The sequence below is a fragment of the Phaenicophaeus curvirostris genome, chromosome 2, assembly GCF_032191515.1.
Source record: "Phaenicophaeus curvirostris isolate KB17595 chromosome 2, BPBGC_Pcur_1.0, whole genome shotgun sequence".
Classification (NCBI taxonomy): domain Eukaryota; kingdom Metazoa; phylum Chordata; class Aves; order Cuculiformes; family Cuculidae; genus Phaenicophaeus; species Phaenicophaeus curvirostris.
This window is the reverse complement of record NC_091393.1, coordinates 100911096-100936732: the sequence shown is the minus strand read 5'-3', so window position 1 is coordinate 100936732 and position 25637 is coordinate 100911096. Positions and strand designations below refer to the sequence as shown.

Here is a 25637-nt window from a genome sequence, read left to right as displayed (position 1 = left end):
TGGGAAACAAATTAGGCCAGCTACCATGGAACAGGTACTTATCAATTTGATATCTGCATGGGTGGATACCGATAGTGCCTTTAATCACGTTCAGATTAATCCACTTGGGAAACAAGTCATTAATTAATCCACAGAAGACAGTTGAACAGGAGCATCCACTCTGGGCAGTATTGTGCTTTGCATTAACACACCAGCTCCCTCTCCCTCCACCCAAACTCTTAGCCTTGAGATAAAGCGGTGTTAACTGAGTGGGAAGTTTGTCCCAGTCAAAATCTCCAAACTCTTGGGAAAAGTTATTAAACTGTATAAGGGCAGGAGCTTGTATTTCCTTTCCTTCTTCTTGTGGGTGGGAAAAGAACAGCCTACACAAACAATACAGTGCAGAAAACCTTTGGGGATTAAAACATGATATGCTGTATTTCAGCAGGGATTTAGACAGGTCTCACAGAAGAAGGAATGCCTCCCTTGCGAGCTCTAAATTACCTCAGTGCTTTTCTTGCTTTCTTCTTTCACCAGGAGCTTTCATTTGGAGACAAGTCATTTGCCACTGGGATGCATGCAGAAAAAGCAGCAAAAATCAAAGTACTATTTTTGCAGAGACCTTTCTCTTTCCACCCTGTCGGCAGAAAAGATCTTACACGGGCACAAGAAGACTATTATGCTAAGTCTGTTCCCAGGACAGGAAAAGTCCTCTCCCGTCCTCATTAACATTGTACAAAGTATTTCAGGCTTGCAAGTGCTATAGGATAGGCTTGACAGACATGACTGTTGACCCAAAATATTAGCAAGGATTGGAAAACAGCTGGCTGAAACTTTCTGAACACGATCATCAGCATAACTGCCAAAGAAAGCATCAGCAGCCGTTACTTCATGAACCAACATGCGATTTGCAGAAACACTTACACAGCTTAAAAAGTCTAAATTCTGCTTTCACAGGGGCTTAGTCACCACAAAATAATTTAGGTATCTCAGTACATTTGAAGGGCTGCCTCTCCAAGCGCAACTTTCAATGGAAATGAGTTGTTGATTATGAATTTCAAAGAGTGAAATTCCTGCTACAACCAAAGCTCCTGCAAAACACATTTCCTCCAGCATTACCCCTACACTGCTACTCAGATAATGCGAGCTGAAACAGCAATATCAAACGTCTGAAGGGAAGGAGGGGTGGAGGCACTGCCCTCTATATCAGGAAATGAATAACGTGAAGAGCTGTCTTGGAAGAGTAGCCGCGAACAAGTTGAAAGCTTGTCGGTCAGAATAAAAGACCAAGGTAGCAAAAGGAACCTTGTGGTTGGTGTATACTACAGCCACCTAATCAAGCACAACCTACCGATGAAGTCTTCTTCTTCCAGCTACAGGAGGCTTCATGCTCTCAAGCTTTCATCAGCTTGGGGGACTTCAACCACCCTGGAAAAGTAGCATGGCAAGCTGGAGGCAATGCAGGAGACTCCTAGAGTGCATTGAAGATAATTTCTTAACCCAGCTAATAGACAACCCCACCACCTGAGGGGATGCGATACTGGATCTGATGATCACCAATACCAGTGAGCTCATAAACAATGTCAAGATTGGAGGCAGCCTGGGCTGCAGTGATCATGCACTGGTGGTGTTCAAGGTCCTGATGGATGTGGGACAGGTGAGGACTATAGTCAGGATCCTAAATTTTGGGAAAGCAGACTTCCAGCTCTTCAAGGAGTTACTCAGTAGGATCCCCTGAGATATGGTCCTCAGAAACAAGGTAGCTGAACAGAGCTGGCAAATATTTAAGGATGCTTTCCATAAAGCGCAACAGCACTCAGTCCCCAGGCACAGGAAATCAGGCAGGGAAGGGAAGAGATCAGCGTGGCTGAGTTGAGACCTGCTGGTCAAACTGAAGAGCAAGAGGGAACTGCGCAGGTAGTGCAAGTGGGGGCAGGAAACCTGGGAAGCATATAGGGATGCTGCCCAGTTGTTTAGGGGTGGGGTCAGGAAGGCCAAGGCACAGCTGGAGCTGAACTTGGTAAGGGAAGTGAAAACTAACAGAAGGGCTTCTATGAGCACATCAACCAGAAAAGGAAGGTTAAAGAAAGTGTACCCCCACTGATGGTTTAACATGGTGACCTCATATCAACAGACCAGGAGAAGACTGAGGTACTCAATGTTTTTGCCTCACTCTTCACAGATAACTGCTCTCCTCACCCCTCCTGGGCCAATGGACAACAAGATGGGGGCAAGGGGGGTAAGCCCCTCCCACTGTAGCAGAGGATCAGGTTCATGACCACCTGAGGAACCTGAACATATACGAGTCTATGGGACCTGATGAGATGCATCCCAGATTCCTGAGGGAATTGGCTGATGTGGTGGCCAAGCCACTCTCCATGATATCTGAAAAGTCACAACAACCACGAGAAGTCCCTGGCCCCTGGAAGAGGGGCAACATTGTGCCCATTTTTAAGAAGGGTAGAAAAGATGACCCTGGGAGCTACTGATCTGTCAGCCACATCTGTGTGCCTGTGAAGATCGTGGAACAGAACCTCCTAGATGCTATGCTAAAGCACATGGAGGACAGTGATTTGAGACAGCCTGAATGGCTTCACCAGGAGCAAGTCTTGTCTGACCAACCTAGTGGCTTTCTATGATGGGATAACCACAGCAGTGGACAAGGGAAAACCAACAGATGTAATCCATTTGGACTTCGGTAAAGCCTTTGACACAGTCCCGTCGTCGTCCCCCACCCCAACATCCTTCACTCTAAATTGGGGAGAGGAGGATTTGGTGGGTGGATTGTTCGGTGGATAAGAAATTGGTTGGATGGTCGTATTCAGAGAGTAGTGGTCAATGTCTCGAAGTCCAGATGGAGATCCGTGACAAGTGCTGTCCATCAGAGGTCTGTAATGGGACCAGTGCTGTTTAATATCTTCATCAATGATGCAGACAGTGAGATCGAGTGCACTCTCAGCAAGTTTGCGGACTACACCAAACTGAGTGGTGCAGTTGCCACAGTGGAAGGATGGGATGTCATCCAGAGGGACCTGGACAGGCTGCAGAAGTGGGCCTGTGAGAATCTCACGAGGTTCAACAAGGCCAAGTGCATGGTCTCATACATGGCTTGAGGCAATCCATGATTTCAGTACAGGATGGGGGATGGCATAATTGAGAGCAGCTGTTAAGAGAAGGACTTGAAAGTGTGGATTGATGAGAAGCTCAACAGTAGAGGACTTGGCATATTAGCCTGGAGCATAGGCAGGTACGAAAATTGAACTGAAAAGGCACATCCAAAAGGCACATCCAAAAAGCTTAGATTCTGAACTCTAAACCAGCTCTGAAAGTGAAAGCAGGAAGTAAAATCACTAATAACCACAAATCAAGCAGCAGGCTGAACACTTTGTCATTTAGAAGCCTTAGATCAGTGGTTGGAGTGGCATTATTTGAATTTAATGGGCACACAGTAAAGAGCTGTTTAATTAAGCACAGAAAACTTAGCACGAGCATTTAAAGCCCCCTTCAAATTGCTGTTTGCTTTTACATATATTAGTAGCTAGAGCTTGCTGGAGATGCTCCACTGAAAGAAATTCTGGAGTGACAAAAACTCAAAAATTTTCTCCATGAAAATTTCTGTTTTGTTAACTCCAAAAATCACAGAAAGAAATATTAAGCAAAATACTGCATTTTTAATCGGTTCAATACTGATGGAACACCCCACACACATAAGTTGATCTGTGATGATGTATGGCCTCATGTAAATCTAAGATTTGATCACTAAAACTCTGACTTTTTTTGGCAAGCTGGGCTTTTTGCTTGGATTACCCAAGATGCAGTACCAAAATGCTCCTACACTGGGCTATTTGGAAGATGTCTGAAGGAAGGTGGCTTTTTTCTCCCATAGTGGCCTCTCATCTCTTATCTGAACAACCACTTGCTGAAAACAGCAGGAAAACCCCCTTCTAATAGATCATAAAGAAACTCTTTAAACAGTAACAGAAAGACAGCGTGTGACAACCAGAGTAGTTGGAAGCTTCTTTTAAAAATTTGCAATAGAAACAAGGGGTCTGAAAGTCAGCTAAGTTCACACCGATGGTCTGCTCACAGAGACCTATGGCACAGTTTGAGAAATGCTGCTCATGTTTTGCTCAATATGACCATCATGGCTTCCAAAAGCCAGGAAAAATACTATATTCAAAATGCCAAAGCATTGTCATCATCTATAGTGCCAGCTGAGCAGGCTAGTGAACTCATTTCTGCTTACCAATAAATTTTTATTTGGTTTTCCACTGTGAGATTAGATCATGCAGGATAAGTTCACCAAATAATACTGTAAAAAAGAGATTAACTCAGGCAAGATTTTCATCGGTCATTGAAATAAAAAAAAGCTCTCTGTCAAACTACTAGAAATGGATTAATGTTGAATAGTCAAATACATAAACTTTTCTGCAAAAATGCTTTGGGATGAAAAAAATTATTTATTGTGCCCTCTAGGGAAATGTACCTTGTCAATCCCTTGTCACTAAATCACTTGCTAACAGTTGTGGTGTGAGGTAAATTACTGTTCAGCCCCGATGAGTTTAAAGACCTTGATGCCTAATGAATTCTCCTATTCATACTAGAGGTTACATCTGCACTAGAGCTCTCTTTTAACAACCTGGTGCTGAAAAGACCTGATGTAATTTCATTATTTACTAAACAGGTGTCAGTAATCATATCCAATGATGTCAGAAAGCTTGACGGGGAACTTACTTTAAGATGACTATCTGAGCCAGCGCTCATGATCATAAAAAGCCTCTCCTGTAGGTAGTAATAGCCTCACATCACACTTGTCTTTGGGATAGTGAGAACTAGGTAATGCCACTGTGAACAAGAGCAATTACAGAGGATATTTCATAATCTGACGGGGTTAATTCTTCAAACCTCATTAATACAGCTCATCTACTGAACTTTTGTGGTTTGCTTCATGGGAGGACCCTTTCCTCATGCAACACAGCACCCCAGTAAGTATGTAGCCCTAGGTGCTTATTTCCCCACCAAAACACGCCTGGGGCTACACCAAGGGAAATTCTGTTCAGCTGAGCATCACCATTTGAATAGAGCAAAGGGCAACACATCTTGCTCATCCCAGTCACTGAGGGTGAGAAGCCAAAGTAATACTTTACTTTAAGAGATAATGAAAGAGTTTCTGCAGCTCTTCACTGGCATAAACTAGCCTGAAGGCTCTGTTCACTTCCCGAGGCTGCTTCTCTCCCCCTATCCCTGGGGGCTGCAACAAGCCTACCGCCTGCTGCAATTAAATCAGATATGGAGGTGCTCTTACATACAGAGCAGCTCTTATGCACCCTTTGGGACCTTGGCACCTCCAACAGCCCAGGAAATAGGAGGGCACAGCTCGGATGCTCTCTACATTACACCACTTACAGCACCTACACAAAACTATACTGGCCTCGACCAAATGCTGCTGGAGTTGGCATTGTGCATGTCCCAAGCAACCACCAGCTTGACAAGAAAGAAATAATATTATAGGCAACCAGGATTTTAATCTAAGAATATCTTAATTTCACTGATAAATAGTATTTGATGTTAACAACACGGTATTTTAATTGTTTTATGTTCAGTCACTTGAGCAGCATTAGTCTGTGGTGGGTTCACAAAAGATTTTGGCTATGTAACACTGTTCCCCTAGCAGGAGGGAAATTAAGAGCAAAAAAGGCAGGAAAGCTGGCTGCTGGTGAACAGTGATGCTTGGGTCACATGCAGCATGAGAGTACTCAGCCCATATAGCTTTTTATCCTCCTAAACTAAATAATCCTAACTAGACTATTGAATATATTAGTATTTAGAGAGAAAATGTCTGGTTTAGGTAAATGAAACCTTTTACAGAAAATGTAAAAAAAATCCAATTTCTACAACATGAAGAATATTTTAGCTGAAAACTTTCCAGTTTCAGCCACACACTGAAAACATTCCAGGTTAGACTAAAAATGTTCAGTCTTTAATGACAATGTTAAATTTTCCATGGAAAAAAGAGAAGTTTCCCAGGTATGTTAATATGCTGCAAGCCATATTCCTCGCTGTTAGAAACGTGTCTGTTTGACTGTATAATCTGGGGCACTAATTTAGCATTCGTTGGCTGGAGTTTTAGCAGGAGATTGCTTATTTTCATCAGACAGGTAAAACACCATCAAACTGCTGTATGTGCATTCATTCAGATAAAATCATCCCCATTTGTTCATCTTAACTTGTAAATTAAAGGCAATGTTAAGTGGCATTTGAATTCACAGCAAATTGGCTAGTAGTTATGAGATCTCTGTGTGGGCAATGCTTCTTGGCACTAGGACATGCTGGTGATTTAGTTGAACATGCTTTACAAAACGCATAACATTAAATCACACACTTCTTCAGACCTGAAGAAGAGCTCATAAGCATGAAAGTTCGTGTCTACTTTTTCCAGCTACATCAGTTGCATCTAATAAAACACATTACCAAAGGTCATGTCTTGCTGCAGAAAATGAGCATTGAATCAACTGATGTGACTGCACTTTGTAAAACCAGGTTTCCAACTACATAGCAATAGATGGTAGAAGTAAATTTTAGTGCTTTTTTCACTTAAACAGAACATTTTCTCTTCTATAAGAACTAATTTTCCAGATCCAAGCCTATGTGTTTTTTAGACTCACCCCCTTTCAATTTTGTTACTAGGTATTTAGCTCTTCCTTCCTTAATGGGAATTTAATAAGACCCAGCTGACAAGCGCTCAGTGAAGTGACCAAGCAGCACCTGAAAGAGATGGGATGTAGCATTCACATAAAATGCTTGAGTATAATCATTGTTATTAAAAGGATAACCAAATGAATTCATAATGATGGGACACTTATTTAAGAGTGTTTCCATAGCTGTTACACATCAGGAAAAATAGGGAAGTTAGCTCATTTTCTCCAATCCTAAATAACCTTATAAACTCACCAAAGAAATTAATTAGCCAATATTTCTTGAAAATTCATAACAGTTTCCATTTTTCTGTGAGATAATTCCTTAGTGCATTCTGGTTTTTAACTTCCTTCAAGTCTGGATCATTTTGATGTGTGAACAGACATTTTGTGTTTCCATGGGCTATTTCCACAGGTTCAAATATCTTATGTAATTGACATTTTCCTGCTTACAAAAGCTGTCAAACTTAAAAGAAGCAGCAGCTGATTGATAAAACATGGGTTTTGCCTGTAAGTTAACTTCATTGTTGGGGCTTACTGCTCAAGACCTGAGTAACTCCTCTTTTCAAAGTGACATACATTCTGGCTTTTGGTTTGGCGGTTAGGGTTTGGGTTTTTTTGGGGTTTTTTTGTTTTTTTTTTCTTTAGCATCTATCCTTTAAGCTATTTTTATAATTTATTGTAGTAAATAGCAGCAACTGTTTCGGGTTTGTTTGGTTGATTTGGGGTTTTTTTACCCTTACAGGTAGATCTCTTCAACAATTTGCTTCCACTTTAGAATTACTACTCCCTAAATCAAGGACTGTAACTTGACATTATAGTCAAGTCTTCCAAAGTCAGCTTAACAATCATTCAGTAATATTTACATTTTACAATCCTGACTATAAAAAGAGAAGGAAAGAAAGCATTGAGAGCACTAACATTTGCAGCATCTACAGAGGACAGCAGTTGTACAGGCCATAAAGCAAGCATTGCAGACAGTTTTTAGTAGCAATGAAGCCCATGATAACTATGAAAGGATCATTTCTTCTAGCAATGAGAAGCACACAGAAGTGATCCAGAGCCAGTTAGGCTCCTTTTATAGGCTTTAGTAGGTCTTGCTTGTGATAAAGACATAAGCAAGTTGGTATCATGCTGAAATGACCAGTATTGGCACAAATGGGAATGCTTTTGCCTCTCCACAAACCATCACCAATACGGTGCTTCATGGTGGGCAACTATACACATTTTCCACCTGAACATCACTGATTTACGATGCAGACACTCAAGAGTGCCATAATGGCACTTCAACACTATAATCCTCCATGCTCAGAGAGAAAAGACAGGGTCACACCACACTTCCACTGACCTCAAATTTTCCCTGCATTTCAGCAGTGCAGTGTCCTGGTTTCCTTCACATGGGGCACAATTTGGATGCGGGAGATGAGTGAGAAAATTTTCAATAAAACCATAGAGCACAACAGAGTTGCAAAGTCTGTCCTCTGCCTACGCATGGCTCTCACATGGAGATCACCTTCAACAGCCTTTTCTTTTCCCTTGTGGAAGCTGCCTCCACTCAGAGGTGGCTCAAAGCTGCTCTGTGCTTTAATTTTTCCCCACTGTAACCAGTGCAGTTTCAGCATTAGTTCAGCTCAATTGCCCTGAATAGGGATGGATTAAAGCAAAGGCCAATTTCTTTTTTTTTTTTTTTGAGTCACAGCCCAGATACAGTAGTTTCACATGCCTTTGGCAGAAAAATGTTATTGCTTTCTGAAGCAGTTGTTTTTTCAGTGACATGACTTCCTGCAGGGGCGTTTTAATTATTGTTGGTGTATCACCTAACTTAGTTATGTATTGCTTTGAAGTTGTTCTTTGTGTCTGATAGTAAGAGGATGGAAAACAAACATGATTGTGTTTATTCTCTTCCCCTTGCCCTGCATGGGCTTGGTGCAGCTGGTTTTTGGATTACACAAACACAGAGAGGATGGTAAAGGAGGTCCAATAGAAAAGGCCAGACAAAACACATGTACCTCACACATTTAAGCTGGCAGGTGCTTTCTCCTAAGCTGTCCTTATTAACAGTTTTGTATAGACCTGGAAATGGCAGGTCAGGCCCTAAGGACAGAAAATTGCTGAAAGCTAAGTGGTGCACCCATGAGTTTAATGACTATTTCCAGCTGAAAAAAAAAAAAATCGGCTTCGGATCAGCGTTGTACTGGGTGTTGGGAGCCACTTCACTGTGGCAGAGAGGTAATATTTGCAATCATTTGCATATAACTGCATGAAGCGATCTTCCAGCCACCCACAAAACAGAGGCAAGGAAAGCTTCCTTGTTGTACTGCCAGGGTAGGATGGAAGGGCTCAGTGCTAGCCAGATGGCAGCAGAGTATGCACAACCTCCAGTGGGCAGCTGAAGTGTGCCCCAGCCTGAGTTTCTGCTTACTTTGATATTTCTAATGGATATAGATATCAAGGGTTGAGTGGTGAGATCTCGTTGCACTCAACTCAATCTTCAATTCAAACACAATCCACCTCCTCTCCATCCAAGTATACAGTTAAGAGAAAAATAAATAAATAAATAGATATCTGATGAAATAATCACCAGAAAGGTGTTTTCTTGTTACTGAAAATTAAACCAAAAACCACCATCACAATTCAGAAGAGAAATTGTTACTCAAAGGCAGTACTCCAGCAGCCAGATAAAACATTTCAAACAATCTTCTGCAAAGTATGTGCACGATGAAGCTGTGAACTGGGTCATTCATTACAGGGGAATCCTCTCTCATCTTGAATGAATTTGAATAGCTTTCCAGTCAGACAGGAGAGACCTTGTAGGTTCATCAAATCTTCTCCCTACATACCAAAGGCACTAAAAGCACGTATCATGAGAACAGCTTCTAGCAGAGGCAGTTATTATTAATGGTTTCTTCATTAACAGGGCAATTTCAGTCCTATTCTGCCTCTCCCATCGAGGACGGAAGTTCTCATCTTTCAAAAGCAACCTGAGCAAGCCATGTGAAGATTTCACCACTTGTGGCTTGGGAAAGTAGAGATGAAAGACTTCTAAGACCTTTTACTTCAGTTTGTTTTCTACTCTGGGATGACTATGACATTACTCACCACATGTGCCATCTTGCAAACCCAGGAGACCGTACTGAGGAGACCCACTGGCCTATATAACTTATTTCTTATTTTAGGGCTTTGCATTTCCATGCAGTTTTTGCCACCCCAGCTCAGGTCCCAACCTGAGAGTTTTAAACTGGATACTTAAGGCAATATTTACATCAGGGGCTTCAAGAAAGGGTCACAATCCTGTTTGAGGGCTATGTGAAGCTGCAATGCTTTCTGTGTAAGAAACTGGTTTGAAAGGCTTTTTATATTTTTTTTTTTGGCCTTGAATTTTGTGCTGCACTGAGGAAATACTTCAATGGGAGATGTACACATGCTGCTTCTCGCGAGAGCTGTGCAACAGCTCATGGGGAAAAAAAAGTCCAAATTCATAGAAAAAAATCCTCCAGCTAGCTCTCCACTGCCATTTCTCAACCCTGCACACCTGGTGTTTAACATACACAAAGGGAATATCTTACCTTCTCCCAGAACCTGAAATCTGGAGTTTAGCTGTAAGGCTGAGCAGGATATGAGCCTGGCATATCCTCCACTTGATGGTCCTCCTGTCTCCTCATTTGCTAAGGCGTGTTCTCAGGTTCAAAGCCTTTCCACCATCCCCCAGTGAATAAACCTCATTAAACAGGAGGACAGGAGTCAACTCCTGGTGCCGAAACCTCTTGGCTTATATGCCACAGTCACACTGCCTGCCCACACCATGAAAAACCATACTTAAATCCTATTGCTTCAGATCCACAACAATCTTTGAATCCAGACAGATGTCCAGAGATGAAAGGGGAAATGAAGCTGTCGAGTTCCTTTCCTGCCATGACAGAAGCATACACACAAGTTCACTACTTCCTATGGACAGACCCACCCTCTGAAATTCTGAGAAAAAAGGGAAAAAAAAGCTCAACTAATGAGAATTGCAGCACTGTTCACACCACAGTAGTTAAGGTTGTATTCATTATAAATCTCCTTTTCAAGGTTTCTGTCACTCAGCCATAAAAATCATTCTGGGTTGAAACTTAGCATCCAAGCTTTCTGACCAAGGACAATATTTTTGACAGAATTTGGAAACAATTGGTTTGGCAAAGTGCATCTGAAGTTTTAAGGAGTGCAAAAGAGAATAGTGGTTAGTGGTGTCAGATGCTATTATTTTATGCTCTTATAACTTAAAAACAACTAATTTAGGTTCTGTGGTTGTTATTACTCCATAATTTCCTCTGAAATATTTGGCCCATTCCTAATAACAAACGCCTGCAAATTGCTAGCACTGCTCTAAATAGAAAAAATTATAGCATTCCTGCACCAAATCTTCGGCTGCTATATATTAGCTTAGTATCATTGCTGCCCGTTTACATCAGCTGAGGTGCTCACCCCAGGTGTTTAACGAAACTCATTTTTGATGCGTGCATGTGTCTGGTTGGCTCCATTAGTTCTTAGCTGCATAGTTCCCAGGAATTTAGAAAGCAGATGATTAGGTAATGTCTTCAGTATCTGACAGAAGTGATCCTGCTCTCAAAGCCCATTGCTAGACATCACTTGTCTTCATGCATTGAAATCAGAACCTCTACCTAGAATGCGTAAAGTTCTCGGGGGGGTGGATTGGAGGGAGCCTGTCACACCAGGAAGTTACACCGTCCACATTCAAACACAAATTTAAATCAGGCTCCCTCAGTGCAGTGAATCACATGTGTTCATCTGCTCTTGTTTCGCCTTTGGAGAAGCTGGCCTTTAATTCATCCTGTGTATGTTTTATGCCTGACTGTATGTTTTGGAAGACACTGATGCTATAGGGTGATAATGGTCAGAAGCTGGTTCTCCAGTGCTCTGCAGAAGTGTGGTACTTTTTTTTTAAGCTCATGCGGCACTTTTTGGAGTGGGATCTTGAACGATATGAGTGGGATTTAAATATTTTCAGGGAGGCTGATCACAATAATAATCTGTCCCCTTCTTCTCAATGCACCCTCAAAAATGATATTTTCTTATTGAAAACTACTGCTCAGATAAACAAGTGCTTTGGAAGTACTTGAGTGAGTTTTGAATAACTGAGCAGTTATTCAAAACCATTTGTACTAACCTGTGGAGAAAAACCAAAATGCACTGTACCGTATCATTGTAATGTTTTAACAAAGTATTTCTGCCTACTGCAAGTCTTCTCTAGCTCCTAGCAGAACTCACTTTCATATTTCCTCCTACTTGCTGTGCTGGGCACAGTATGCATGCACATACAGGCTATCTAACTGATTTTCCTTCCAGGCTTCTCATCACCACTAAAAATTAAATTGAATGGAGCAGCTGCCCACCTCTGCCACAAGTCTGAAGACAGCTTGCAAAGCTTCCCAATTTTCAGACAGTTCTACCTGCACCAAATGATATCATTGTCTGAACTCAGACCTCTCTTTTTTTTTTCACTTGTGTTGGCTTCACAGAATCATAGAATCACCAGGTTGGAAGAGACCCACTGGATCATCGAGTCCAACCATTCCTATCAAACACTAAACCATGCCCTTCAGCACCTCATCCACCCGTGCCTTAAACATCTCCAGGGAAGGTGAATCAACCACCTCCCTGGGCAGCATCTACCAGTGCCTGATGACCCTTTCTGTGAAAAATTTTTTCCTAATGTTCAGCCTGAACCTCCCCTGGTGGAGCTTGAGGCCATTCCCTTTTGTCCTGTCCCCTGTCACTTGGGAGAAGAGGCCAGCACCCTCCTCTCCGCAACCTCCTTTCAGGTAATTCTAGAGAGCAATAAGATCTCCCCTCAGCCTCCTCTTCTCCAGGCTAAACAACCCCAGCTCTCTCAGCCGTTCCTCATAAGGCCTGTTCTCCAGCCCCCAGCTTCAATATGTCTTTGTTGTTTGGGGTTCGTTGCTGCATTTTCATCTAGTTACCTCATCTGGCCAAAAGTGCTGTGAAGATTGTGGATATTAATCAAAATTGTAAGAAGTCCAAAAAATGTTTTTGTGTTGTGAAAGTTTCTCATTCATATGCCCTACCGGAGTGTTTGGATTGGAACCTGAAGGCCTTTTGTGTAACGATAGCATCAGAAAAAAAATAATACTTATTTATCTTCCTAGCTGGAGCAATCTGTTAGCTAACCTGAGAACACGTACCTAGCTCTGAACTCCTAAAATTCAGCCATTCTTTCTGTGTATCTTTTCCACTCCCTCAAGTTTTTTGACCACATATAAAATATGCTTTGCTCAGAGGAATGGATCCAAAGAAGAGCAACAGTAAAGGGTAAGCAAGAAACAGGTACAAGTCACTTGGATCCTTGTATAAAGTTCACACTCTTTATGCACTTTAATATTGGTCTAAAATTCCTTGCCCTGCCAGATCCTCTTTGACAATACATAGATAAAATTTAGAAGGCAGTGATGGGATGCTGAAGTCAGCATATCTGCATGTTTTCAATGCAAAAAAAACAGCTGCCAAAGATGGGTTTACTCGCTCCTCATGTCAATATGAGAATTATTAGGCAGATCCCACACTTATTAATTGCTCTGTAGCCATAACAGTCTCCTTGGCTTAAAATGTTATGTGTTTACAAATCAGCTTTCCCCTTAAAGGCTGCTTATCTAGATACAAAAGAGACAAACAAGGAGGCTTCAACCAGTTACAATGATTAAACAGCATCATTTTTCTCCTGATCTTTGAAGCAGAAGGGCAAGGCCCTCAAGAAAGGCAGAAATGACTCCCCCAGAGTACAGGCAATCAGTGCTTCTGTCCACAAGGGGAAGAAACCAGCAGGAGTAGGTGCTGTAGTAGGTGCTGTTCAGAGGCAAGAAAATCCTCCTTTGTAAGGAGCAAAAAGGCAACATGGAGTGCAACAGAGACTAGTGTTGGTCACCAGAGACAAACATATCCACCTGACAGGAGTAGTAAATTGCACAGTGTCAAATGTCAAGAGAACTTCCCAAACACTGGTTGGCGAGTCCAGGAACTGTTTATATTGGGTGGGGGGAAAGGTATCCATTCCATCTTGCAATGGGTTAAGCAGCTCTTACCCCTAAGATAAGCTACTTGCACTAAAATGTCAACAGCCAACCTAAATTATTTAAGATATAGAGCAAAAGTGGCCTCTATTATTCAGGTTTCAGTGCACAGCTTAGGGAGAGGAGAAAAAAAAAAAAAGGAAAAGGATCCCTTCTCACCAAAAGGTGCTACACCATCCTGTCAGTCTATGACAGTTTATGCTCCGGTTATTCCATCTTCCTATATTATACAAAACAACCCCAGACCTTAATGTCTGAAAGAGACAAGCTGAAAGCAGCATAGAAACAAATCCCCTCCTGAGTACAAGTTAAGATACTTGTGTTAAAAATAGCAGCTTTCTGCTTTGACACAGCAGCTATACCTTGTTCTTGTCAAGGTAGATTTTAAATAGCATTTCAGGCTGCAGCTACAGAAAGTACCTCTCAGCTACTATTTCAGAACTCTTCTTGGCTTTTTCCTCAACCCTGTAGTGACAACAGCAGGCTCCTAAAAATACCCAGGAAGAAATATAAGAGCTCAATCAAGCCATTACTTTCAGAATAATATTTGTAGATTCCTTATTTCCCTCTGCGATACCATCACATTTAATCATGAAAGTCAAGTTAAGGTTTTACTTGGCGTCTCTGTTTCTTGTGGTGTAGGGAACAGAAACTTTGGGATTCTAACAGCTGTGGAGAAGGGCCTCAAATATTACATCATTTATCAGTAGTGTTTCCAGAAAAAAAGGAAACATTCCATGAAAAGATAATTTACTTGTCTTAATAATGTAAGCAGAAATTCAAGTGGAGAATTCCCTTCTGGCAGGATTTTTGACAGTTACCTTCATTTTCATCATTGCTGACTGCACATATCTACTTTGAAAATGAATACGGTTTCCACTTCAAAAGGGAAAAAAGAAAAAAAACACACAGGAAAAGAGTGCGAGAGGGACTCTGTGTTGTAAAACCTCATTGACTACAATATTTTCTGGGAAGTTTAGCTGCTCTGAAGTCCAGATAGAAAGGGCACCTTGGAGAGTATTAGGGAAATGTTTATGGCATGTTCAGTAGGAGCACACATCAAGGTTTTGGCTCAATGTACCCCACTGAACATTTGAATAGATGTGCATTTAGGTAAAGAGAAGAAACGTGATGGGTGTGAAACCACACAGTATATGTACACATAAATGACTTTTTTCCTAGTCAAAACTGTTGGGATTACTTCAGAAAAACAGATAAAAGGGAGTGTAATCTGTCACTGAGAAAATTGATCTCTATTCCCATGTTATCATTGCTGCTGCCATTAGTGGCAGGACCCAGTTTTCTCTGCTACACTTAGATCTCATCTGTGCTAGGCACTGTAGGAAATCAGAAAACCAGAGATCTCTAATCTCACTCTCCTACATGTACCACAAAAAGGCACCCATAGATGGAAGGTCCCTTCTTGCACTGGGAGAACTGAAAACCAGGGAGGCCAACAGTAGAGGGCTGAGCATTTGGATGCCTGTTCTTGGATTCTTCTAGGGAACATGACCTCTAACAAGTGAGAAAAACTCCACAGAAAGCCAGTGGCAGAAATGGGAATCAAGCCCATACCTCTCCTCCTCACCACTCTACAAAGTCTACAAAGTAGGAAGATATTCATGATGCTGAACAAGAAAAAATAGTATCATGGTCTCCAATGAGGATATGGTCAAATTCTGCTTAGAGTTGCATCAATCCAGTCCCATTACAGTCTGGGAAAGCAGTGTGTCTTCAGCCCAAATAACCAAGCCAGGAAATACCCGAGGGGTTTCCACAACCACTGAGGTGCTCTCAGGCTCTTCAGAAGCTAAATAAATATGGGTGAAAGTCATCTGACTCCTGGGTGGACACTCATGCTACTGTTAGCCAATGTGTCAAACAGGAGTATGATACCGTGGGAGCATGTCATTTTTAAGAAGAGAGTTGTTTAAATTTCTGTGCAGAAATTAGTGTGTAGTCAAACCTGATTCTCTTGCTTAATGAGGACTTAGTTAATTATTGCCGAGAAAATGCCCAAAAGGGACTGGGATAAAACAGACTTTAGGTCAAGTATAACTACACTCAGCACAAGTTACTTGATAATACTTGTAAAAGTGACAACAAAGTGGTTCCTGGTTGCCCACTAACCCTGATTACCTTTACTTTATGGTCCCTCCACCCAAGTCTTTAATTTTTTTGGTAGCGTGTGACCTCAGGGCCTGATCTCTCAGCTGATTTTACACTGTAAAACCAGCAGAATTTTAACAACTTCCATGAGATCTATGGTACATATATAGTTTTAAATTAACAAACAAATAATAATTTCCAATGCTGTTGAGAATAAGAGGGTTCTATACACAACTTCCACCCACATAAACTAACTATTTAATGAATGCAGTTCAAGAGGAAAGAAAAATATCTGCAAGTCGAACTCAAACTGAAATTCCCCACTGTTATTGCAAGAAGGTGGCTGGAGTGGAAAACTGTCATGCAAAACAGCCTAGTTAGAAAAAACAATGCTGATTGCACAATGTTTTAAATAATTATGTAATTATTTTTTAAATGAAAGTAGCTTTTGTAGACCTATGTGGGAACTCAGTCTTTTGGGATAAGCTGATGTAAACTTATCTACTGAAGCTATGTGGTACTCATTTTTGTCAGAACAACGCATTCAAAAATCTTCGGACACTGAAGGATGAGATTGGGTTACCAGTTGCAATTTTAAATAAGGTTGATTTATGTTTTGTTGGTCTCTACATTGTATATTTTGAAACCTTTCTGTACTACCACGAGGAACAGACATCCAAACATAGAAGCACCAGACAGACCTATTTATCAGGATACTCTACTGATTATTTCAGACACAGAGCTTGGCTTCCTACCCAAAGCACTGTCAAGCTCCAAAACAACTTTCTGACAGCTCCTCTGAGGTGGTGGAGAGAAGAGGGGATTTCTGACCCTAGCACAGCATGACTACGCCATGCTACCTTAAAGACACATAGGTCCAAATGGGGAAGTGAGCTGCCCAGAGGAGAGTAAACACAGGGATCTGGGAGACAGGAGCACAGGGACCTCACCCTGCACACATCTTCCAGGCAAGCTGAGAAGCTATATTTGACTTGGTTTTGATCTCCCCTCAGTGGGAACTGCAAAATATTAGATATTATAATTAAGACTACCAATATAACAACACAGCATTCCTCAGGTTCACCCTGAATAGTAGATATTCAGCCTAGAATACACAGACATACCATGGCCTGAGAGACTACTGGCAGAAGGTGGCCACTTCCATGAGCATGTGGCCGGGAGTTCAGGTCCCTGCCTCAGTCACAGAGCTAAAGTGATATAGGCTTTTGTCCCTGCCTATCTGGCTCTGTCCATTCAAGCAGCCTCTCTCAACTCCCCAGTGAGGCCTCTACAAACCCAGCACAGTCAGGAGCACTAGCATTGCTTTGCTCCCCTTGTAGGATGGCTGGAGTGGAAACACCAAAGCCTCCTCCCTGGGACTTCAGCTCGGGAAGGGGCAACCAGACCTAAGTAGTTTAACGGATGTACGATCCCCTGCACAGAAGCCCTTTATGTGGAATCAATGAACCACTGGCTGTTTTAAATCTCAAACAAAATATATGAGAGTTTTGATTGTGGTTTGAAAAGAAAACGGAAAGGAACACATTGGAAGGGTAGCAGATCTCACCTAACAAGATCCCCACGAGTGCTGAGGATTAACACACTGTTTGCAATTCTTCCTGAATACTAACAGCTTTGTTACATGGCTCATGACAAGCCTGAGAGCTCTGTAGTTTCACTGCACTATTTTAAACCTCAGGAACTACTTGTGCTCTTGAAAAAATAAAATGCCCGTGTGAACCAACATATCTGACTTGTCTTCAGAGTGCCTGTTCCCTCTGATCTGGCATCAATGCAAGGAACTGGGTATTTTTTCATTAGTCCTACCTTGTGGGGTGCTCAGCACCATCTCCAGACATTAATGTGGCTTTATGCTACCTGAAGAACTTCTTCCACCCTTATATCCCACTCCCATTTTCCCCCCATACTTATGATTTCTAGCAAATCACAGTCCTCAGCCTTTCCCCTTTTCTGAAGGGCTGGGATCCAGCTGGAAACTGTTATGCTGGAAAACAAAATGAGGAAAGGAGTAAGCTGGCAGCATGATTCCTTGGCAGCTATCACTGGAAATAACACTCCCCTCTAATTCACAGAATTGCTGAGTTCAGGTTTCAAGGTGATTGCTGCCTTGGTTCACGCCAGTGCACCTTGCAATGACACATCAGTGCCCTACTAGGGGATGCTCCAGCAGCAAAGTCCTCCAGAGGACTTTGATGGGTCTTGGTTGACAAAAGGATGGCTTTTTTTGACCCAGTGCTGTGTAAAGCCTCATCAGGTATCTATGCTATCTACAACATAAACTACCACAAACTAGAAGTGACTAACTGTTCCCAGAAAAGCTGCGATTTTTCTCTAGGTATTTACACAGCTCTTTGCCATAGATAAGGAATTATGATAAGAATTCAAGTGACAGTGTTAAAAAAAAAAAAAAAAAGCTCAACCAGGTAGTTTACTAACTCAAGAGGTTTCTCAGGAAGGAGCTGTGAAAATGTCATTTTGATGTCTTAAAAACAGAGACTGAGACTTTGAGCCTGGGTTCCTTCTCCTCCTGTTGCTTGTAGGAATCTAGGCAAGTCACAGCTTTGGGTCATTACAGCTCTCATTTCTGCAAGAACTGAGGTGATTGGAAATGAAATAATAGTAATAAGGATACCTGTTCAATCACAAAATCTCAACCAATTGAAACAAGGACATTTTACAGAAAGAATTTCAAGCTGGTGTCCAGGACACATTCTGGCGAAATCCACTGAAATTGCCATGCTTTTCAGCTACCTAGAGAGGAATTGTGAGTACATGAGGTTTCCTCAACCTCACACCTCCAGGGCATCCTCACTACACACACACTGCCCTGGAGGTGGCAATCCCAGCCCTACCAATCTCCTTGCTGTGACCCTCCCAGGGATCCCAGGAAGTCCTGGGATTTGGGCAAATTCTGTATTTTGCCAAATTGGGGGTAGCAAAGTGGTTATTTACCATGGAGGGATTTTAAGACACCTCGAGGATCTGTTCCTTCAAAAAAGCACAACGTCTAAGCGATCCCTCCTCTTCAAACAGCTGGCATGGCTTGATTTTTCTAAAAGGTGCAGAAAAAATTATTACCCAGCACATTTAAAAATACTCCCATTTTTTTTTATCTTGCATCCAACAGTTCTGGAAGACTGGGGAAGTTCCATTTGACTGGAGGCTGGCTGGTGTGCCCATCTACAAGAAGGGTCGCAGGGAGGATCCAGGGAACTATAGGCCTGTCAATCTGACCTCAGTGCCAGGGAAAGTCATGGAACAGGTTATCTTGAGTGCTATCATGAAGCACATGCAAGAGAACCGGGTGATCAGGCCCAGTCAACATGGGTTCACAAAAGGCAGGTCTTGCCAAACTAACCTGATCGCCTTCTATGACAAAGTCACTCAGCTGCTGGATGAGGGAAAGGCTGTGGATGTATCTTCCTGGACTTGAGTAAAGCCTTTGACACAGTTTCTCACAGCATTCTGCTTGAGAAACTGTCAGCCTCTGGCCTGGACAGGCGCACACTCTCCTGGGTGGAAAACTGGTTGGATGGCCGGGCCCAGAGAGTGGTGGTAAATGGTGTGAAATCCAGCTGGAGGCCAGTGACAAGTGGGGTTCCCCAGGGCTCAGTGCTGGGTCCAGCCCTGTTCAATGTCTTCATCAATGACCTGGATGAAGGCATCGAGTGCACCCTTAGCAAGTTTGCAGACGACACTAAGCTGGGTGGAAGTGTCGATCTGCTGGGGCGTAGGAAGGCTCTGCAAAGGGATCTGGACAGGCTGGGCCACTGGGCTGAGTCCAGTGGCATGAGGTTTAACAAGGCCAAATGCCGGGTCCTGCACTTGGGGCACAACAACCCTGTGCAGCGCTACAGACTAGGAGAAGTCTGTCTAGAAAGCTGCCTGGAGGAGAGGGACCTGGGGGTGTTGGTTGACAGTGACTGAACATGAGCCAGCAGTGTGCCCAGGTGGCCAAGAAGGCCAAGGGCATCTTGGCTTCTATCAGAAACGTCGTGACCAGCAGGACCAAGGAGGTTATTCTCCCTCTGTACTCAGCACTGGTGAGACCGCTCCTCGAATCCTGTGTTCAGTTCTGGGCCCCTCACCACAAGAAGGATGTTGAGGCTCTGGAGCGAGTCCAGAGAAGAGCAACAAAGCTGGTGAAGGGGCTGGAGAACAGGCCTTATGAGGAGCGGCTGAGAGAGCTGTGGTTGTTTAGCCTGGAGAAGAGGAGGCTGAGGGGAGACCTCATTGCTCTCTGTAACTACCTGAAAGGAGGTTGTAGAGAGGAGGGAGCTGGCCTCTTCTCCCAAGTGACAGGGGACAGGACAAGAGGGAATGGCCTCAAGCTCCACCAGGGGAGATTTAGGCTGGACATTAGGAAAAAATTTTTCACAGAAAGGGTCATTGGGCACTGGAACAGGCTGCCCAGGGAGGTGGTTGTGTCCCTTTCCCTGGAGATGTTTAAGGCATGGGTGGACGAGGTGCTAAGGGGCATGGTTTAGTGTTTGATAGGAATGATTGGACTAGATGATCCGGTGGGCCTCTTCCAACCTGGTTATTCTATGATTCTATGAAAACTTGGAAAAAAAACCCCTGAACACCAAAAAAAAACCAAACCAAACCACACCACCTAAAAACAGGGCAGCATTTCAAGTTGAACAGATACTGAGAACTCGACCAGCTACAGCCAGACCTGGAAGGAGCCCTGGAGCTGTCCCCTACCCATCCCTCCTGGCCAAGGTCCATGACTATTGCAGGGAGCAATCTGCTCCGCAGTAAGGTGTAGAGCACATTTTGGTCTCCTCTGCTCCCTCCCCACAGCAAGGAAGTAATTCAGCTCTCAAGTGCTTGTCTGATCTTTGGGAGGTGCTAATTTTAATATTACATTCCCTCCTTCCCTTTCCAGGCCTTTGCTCTTCTATTTTCATGCTGGAGATGGGATCAGCTCCACTGAACCCTTGTGGCATGTACAGAGATAGCATGTGCTTCCTTTCCTTTTTGAGTTTTGCAACAAGACATCTGGACACTGCCTGGCACAATGGGATCTTGCTTTTGGTTTGAACATCTGTGAGCAGCTACTACAAGAATTGTGTGACACTGCTTGAGAAACTTAGATGATTTTACCTTAGCAGAGCTGCCTAACAGCCTTGACAAACAGGACCTATCCATGCCCCAAATTTTTGTCCTGATTTTAGGAAGCGTGTTAAACACAGTGCTAAACCATCTAGGCTGAAATTAAGAGGCTCACTTTGGACTTGAAGGAGGGCTGTGATTTCAAGCCCAGCTTCTCTGATGCAAGGGCTTTGCAGTGAACAGTAGCAGAGCAAATACTCCTCTGTGTTTACCCCTTGTGTAAAGGAAATTCTGCTTTTCAGGGACTTGTACACTGAGCAGAGTGGATCCTATTTTTCTGACACACACACACACACGCCCTTTCTTTTTCTGCAATGACATTGGCATTTCTTTGGAAGATGTCAAATTGCGGAAGGGTTCAACAGACCCTCCCCACTAAAAGCCCCGTTCACAAATGTCAACCCCAACTTGGAGTTCAACCCTCAGTCAGAGAAGCAGTAAAGCTGGCAGGCTTAAGTACTACAGGAATGCTAACATGGCAGATCTGAGAGAGTTAATTTGGTCAGAATGCACTCTAGTAATGTTTATGTTTTAGATAAAGTGCCTACAATGTTGCAGCTTGCCCTTCTGACCCCATTTCCTCATTCGTGTGCAGCTCAGAGAAAGTGATACTTAATTCCAAATCTTTGCTTTTATTAGCTCCCAGAGAGGGGTAGGATTTCATCCCAGCCTTATCTCTGTTATAAACATCCTGTTACCATTCACATCAGGGGGATATCTTTGGGAAAAATGATTAAATACATTCCACCAGACACAGTGTCCCCAAATCGGTTTTCCACAGCACATGTTGATTTTGCGCGTGTGTGTTGTCAAACACTATGAGCCTAATCATTGCAAAAAGGGTGCAAATTTTACACATGCGGAGGATTTTCCACAAACAATGCTACCTGTGTATTTAAGAAAACAGATCTAAGTGCTGTATCTAGTCCTAGCCTTTCACAGACAGCTTAGCCATAGAGGTCTAATTCTTCATTCTTCTACCTTTTTGCTAACTCTGCTGCGAGCCATCTCTGATTATTTAAGCTACAAACAAGCAGGACATGAGCAGTGGTGCTTCTACAGCTCCATACTGATTTCAGGATCAAAAAACACTCAGGCACATTCTTGCAGCACCATTAACAATATTCATTTCATATCTCTGAAATAATTTAAACAAACAACTTTATGAAGTGCTGCATGCTCAAGGAGGCAGACTCCTGGAGGACACCTTCCTCATCTCCCACAGGTTACCATCACATATCATTACTCTACAGCAGCAACTTTTCAGCCAAGGCACATACTCAAAAACCTCTGCAATGCAGGCCACAGGAGGGACTGAGAAAGCAAGCCTATCTAGATTGTCCAGCAATATATGTAGGTGGCACTTCTAAAAGCAACCCTACCTCTAGCGTGCACATTTCAAAGGGTTTACAAAAACAGGAAAACCCTTACACGCACACACAGGGCTTTCTCTAGATATACCTGCACATTATCAGTACACAATGTGAAAAAGAATGAAGCTTCCTGATAATGCATTACGCTTAGTATACAACAAAGCTGAACATATGTGGAAATGGAAGGATGGGGTATCCAGGTGTTAAAGTTGCATTTCCCATATTCATTGGTAACTGGCAGTTCATGGAGGACAAGAGGACGGGGTTTGCACAGGAAAAAATCACAGGTACTGAGGCTGTCTGCTGTGGTTATCGCAAGTACTGACAGACCAGCTTCTTCCAACATCTTGACATCATCTTGTCCTGTTCTACCTTTTGGCACTGACCCAGGACACCCACCTTACAGTTTCTTCATACAAGTGATCCGGGGCAAGACTGTGAAAAGCCTGTATGTCTAACATTAAACTCTTGAATTCAGTCATTTGGGGAGATATTTTCAGTGTCACAAAGGGCAGGTAGGAAACCTGCTCTTGATGACTTTCCACCAGAGCTGGGTGCCAAATTAGGCACACCTTTGGTCTAGAAAAGTAGATATCTTGCTCAAGTAAAACCCTGTATTTCCAAGCATACTCAGCAGCGTTCCTCAATTTGAAGCCATGGTTCAGCTCTACACTCTCTGGCAAGAGTCTGCAAGTACTTTCATATAGCACGTACTGCTTGGAGCTGGGGCTCAACCCAGTCCCCCATCAAAACACGTTCAAATTCTGAAAGCAAACTTAAACCTGGGTCTACATGATTTTTACAGGTTGGACTTGTCGGACCAAGTCCTGTATTAACATATACATGGAATTCAGTGTCAAAAAGCAAACAAATGCTTCCAGTTCAATAATTGGAGTATTACTGTTTGGAAAATGACAATTCTTTTGTATGGAAGTTAAGAAGTGATATATATGACTCCTTTTATTTATGTATATATTAAAAATATATCTCTTCTGGGAATTCTTTTTTATTAAGTTACCTGTTATACAAAGAAAAACTCTCAACAACAAAACATTTCCTCCCATGTTCTGTAATCAGGTTCTAATTCTTCTGGAGGTTTGACTAAAACCAATAATTTGGGAGTTTAGTGAAAATAAAGCCCCAAAATGAAAATTCTAAACATAAATCGAATTTTACATAGAAAGTTAGTTCCAGTTTCTTTCTTTCTTTCCTATCCAACAAAGACTGAAAGATATGAACTAAAACTGAGTATTTTGCAGAATTTCTTTCCCTGACTTTGCTGGAGACCATTTTACATGAAGCAGCTTTCTCATTTAATCTTTTGATTTTAACAGCCTTTGTATCTAATTAGACAATACACCCTCAAGGGGATGAGGAAAGGGAACAACCCCTGTGTTCTCCAGCCCTTTCAGCATTTTCTGAAGCAGGAACAGAATGCCACAAATTCTAGGGCATGATTGCGACCAGGGAAAGGTCCGTCTTTGTGTAGACCTTGAAACTTTGCCCCAGTGTCTTGCTCAGCGCCAGATCAGGCACAGAGGAGCGCTTTGGGGCCACAATGACACCAACTGACAGCAAAGCCTGTCCCACAGCTCCAGCACTGCATGGCCCACGTTTTTCTGTACCAGCTGGAAAGGGTCACGTTCAAGCAACCAAACATGATGTTGACAGCCTGAGCTCAAGAAGCTCTTTCTATGAGGAGGCTCTTCACAGCCCCACGTTACAATGCAAAACAGCGCCCTTTGTGATCATCAACAGACCTGGCCTCCTCAGGAGGAGGAGAGGCAGAAACGTGGGTTCAGAAAGGGAGAAACACACTCAGAGGGGTGCAGCGAGTACACACTTATCTCCCCAACTGCCACTCCTCCCATCCCCAAATGGGATTAAAGCTCCTCCAGCAAACACTGTTCATTTCCCTAGTTGGCATGCTGCCAGAAGATTTTGCCTTCCAGTTGTGAACTTTTCAATTTGTGATTCTTACAAGCTGAGCTTACAAGAAACTGTTTCCCAAAACAAACAGTTTTCACTCCCTCTCTATTCCTCTCTCTGCCCCACCATTTCTGCTAGAGCAAAACCAAGCCCATTTATTGATCAGTTAACAATAAACAAAGGCTTAGAAAGTCCAAGGCATCCTTTAAAATCTATGGTGATGGGGTCTCCTATCAGATTTGCTCAGTTTAACTACACTTCCCTCAAACATTACACCCTTTAATGTGTATTTAAACAGGTCTTGTCCTCTTGGGTACATTTTCTAATGACCTTTGTTTTAACCTGGTGCATTCACCAGTGCAAATGAAATGCTGCAAGCCATGTGCAAGCCATGAGTTTTGCTGGAGTGGGAGCTTGATTTCTGATTCCAGTAAAAACCAGATCAGATCCTATATCTTTGCTTCCCAAAATCAGCTTGTCTGCTCTTTCTCCCATAGCTGATGAGTAACACAACTTTATGCCCTGGGACATCATTTTCAACATGCATCATCTACGTGGGCAGAAGAAAACTATACATGCAATTTTTTTAGTTCACATGGGACCAGGACATATCATTAAGTAGAAAGACTTTCCAAAGGAAGGTGAAAAGGTAGTGGAAGAGAACATCTGCTGCTGGTTGTTGCTGGATACAGTACATATCGGGGGAATGACTGGATTTCTATGTAGCAAAGTTAAAAACAAGTTAGGGACACAAAGCAAGGCATCCTTACCTGCAGCATGAGAAGCATCTTTGCTCTGTGGCAGCAGGGGTGAGGAGAGCCAAGAGAATGTGAGGTTGGATAGTAACGCAATACAACTCTGTTTACATCACAGGCAGATGATGGAACCTCATCTGGAATAACATGTGCCAATTTTCCCTAAAAATGAAGTAGATTGGAAGGAATTGAAGACACTGAGGGATATAAAGAAAGTAAAAACTAGAAAAATGCACTCAAAATAGTACATAAGATTAAAAAAAAAGTCTTTTTGAAAAAAATAACTTCTCCTAAGCCCATTTTTTTCCTAGGAGAGGGTAGTTTCTTACTTTCATTTTACTTTGAGAAAATAAATAAATCCTTTATAATATAAAATATATAATAAATACATAATATATAATATTATTATTATATTTATATATAATAAATCCTCAATAAATCCTTTGCTAAACTGACTAGAGATGCATATTCCAGGGTACCAATGAGGTACCGAATGGTATCAGACCATATCATGATGTCTAGCATCAGAATGTAGCAGATAGGATTTGGGGACCTGCCATCTACTTGGCCCTA

General features: G+C 42.5%; 1 protein-coding gene across 1 annotated transcript in view; it reads right to left on the bottom strand.

The window, feature by feature from the left end:
- Nucleotides 1-571: 571 nt before the first annotated feature.
- Nucleotides 572-25637, bottom strand: part of HAO1 (hydroxyacid oxidase 1) — a 334117-nt gene continuing 309051 nt past the window's right edge. The window contains exon 9 of the transcript XR_011336800.1: nt 572-584. The gene's annotated coding sequence lies outside the window, so the exon portion shown is untranslated. The remainder of the gene's footprint in view (nt 585-25637) is intronic.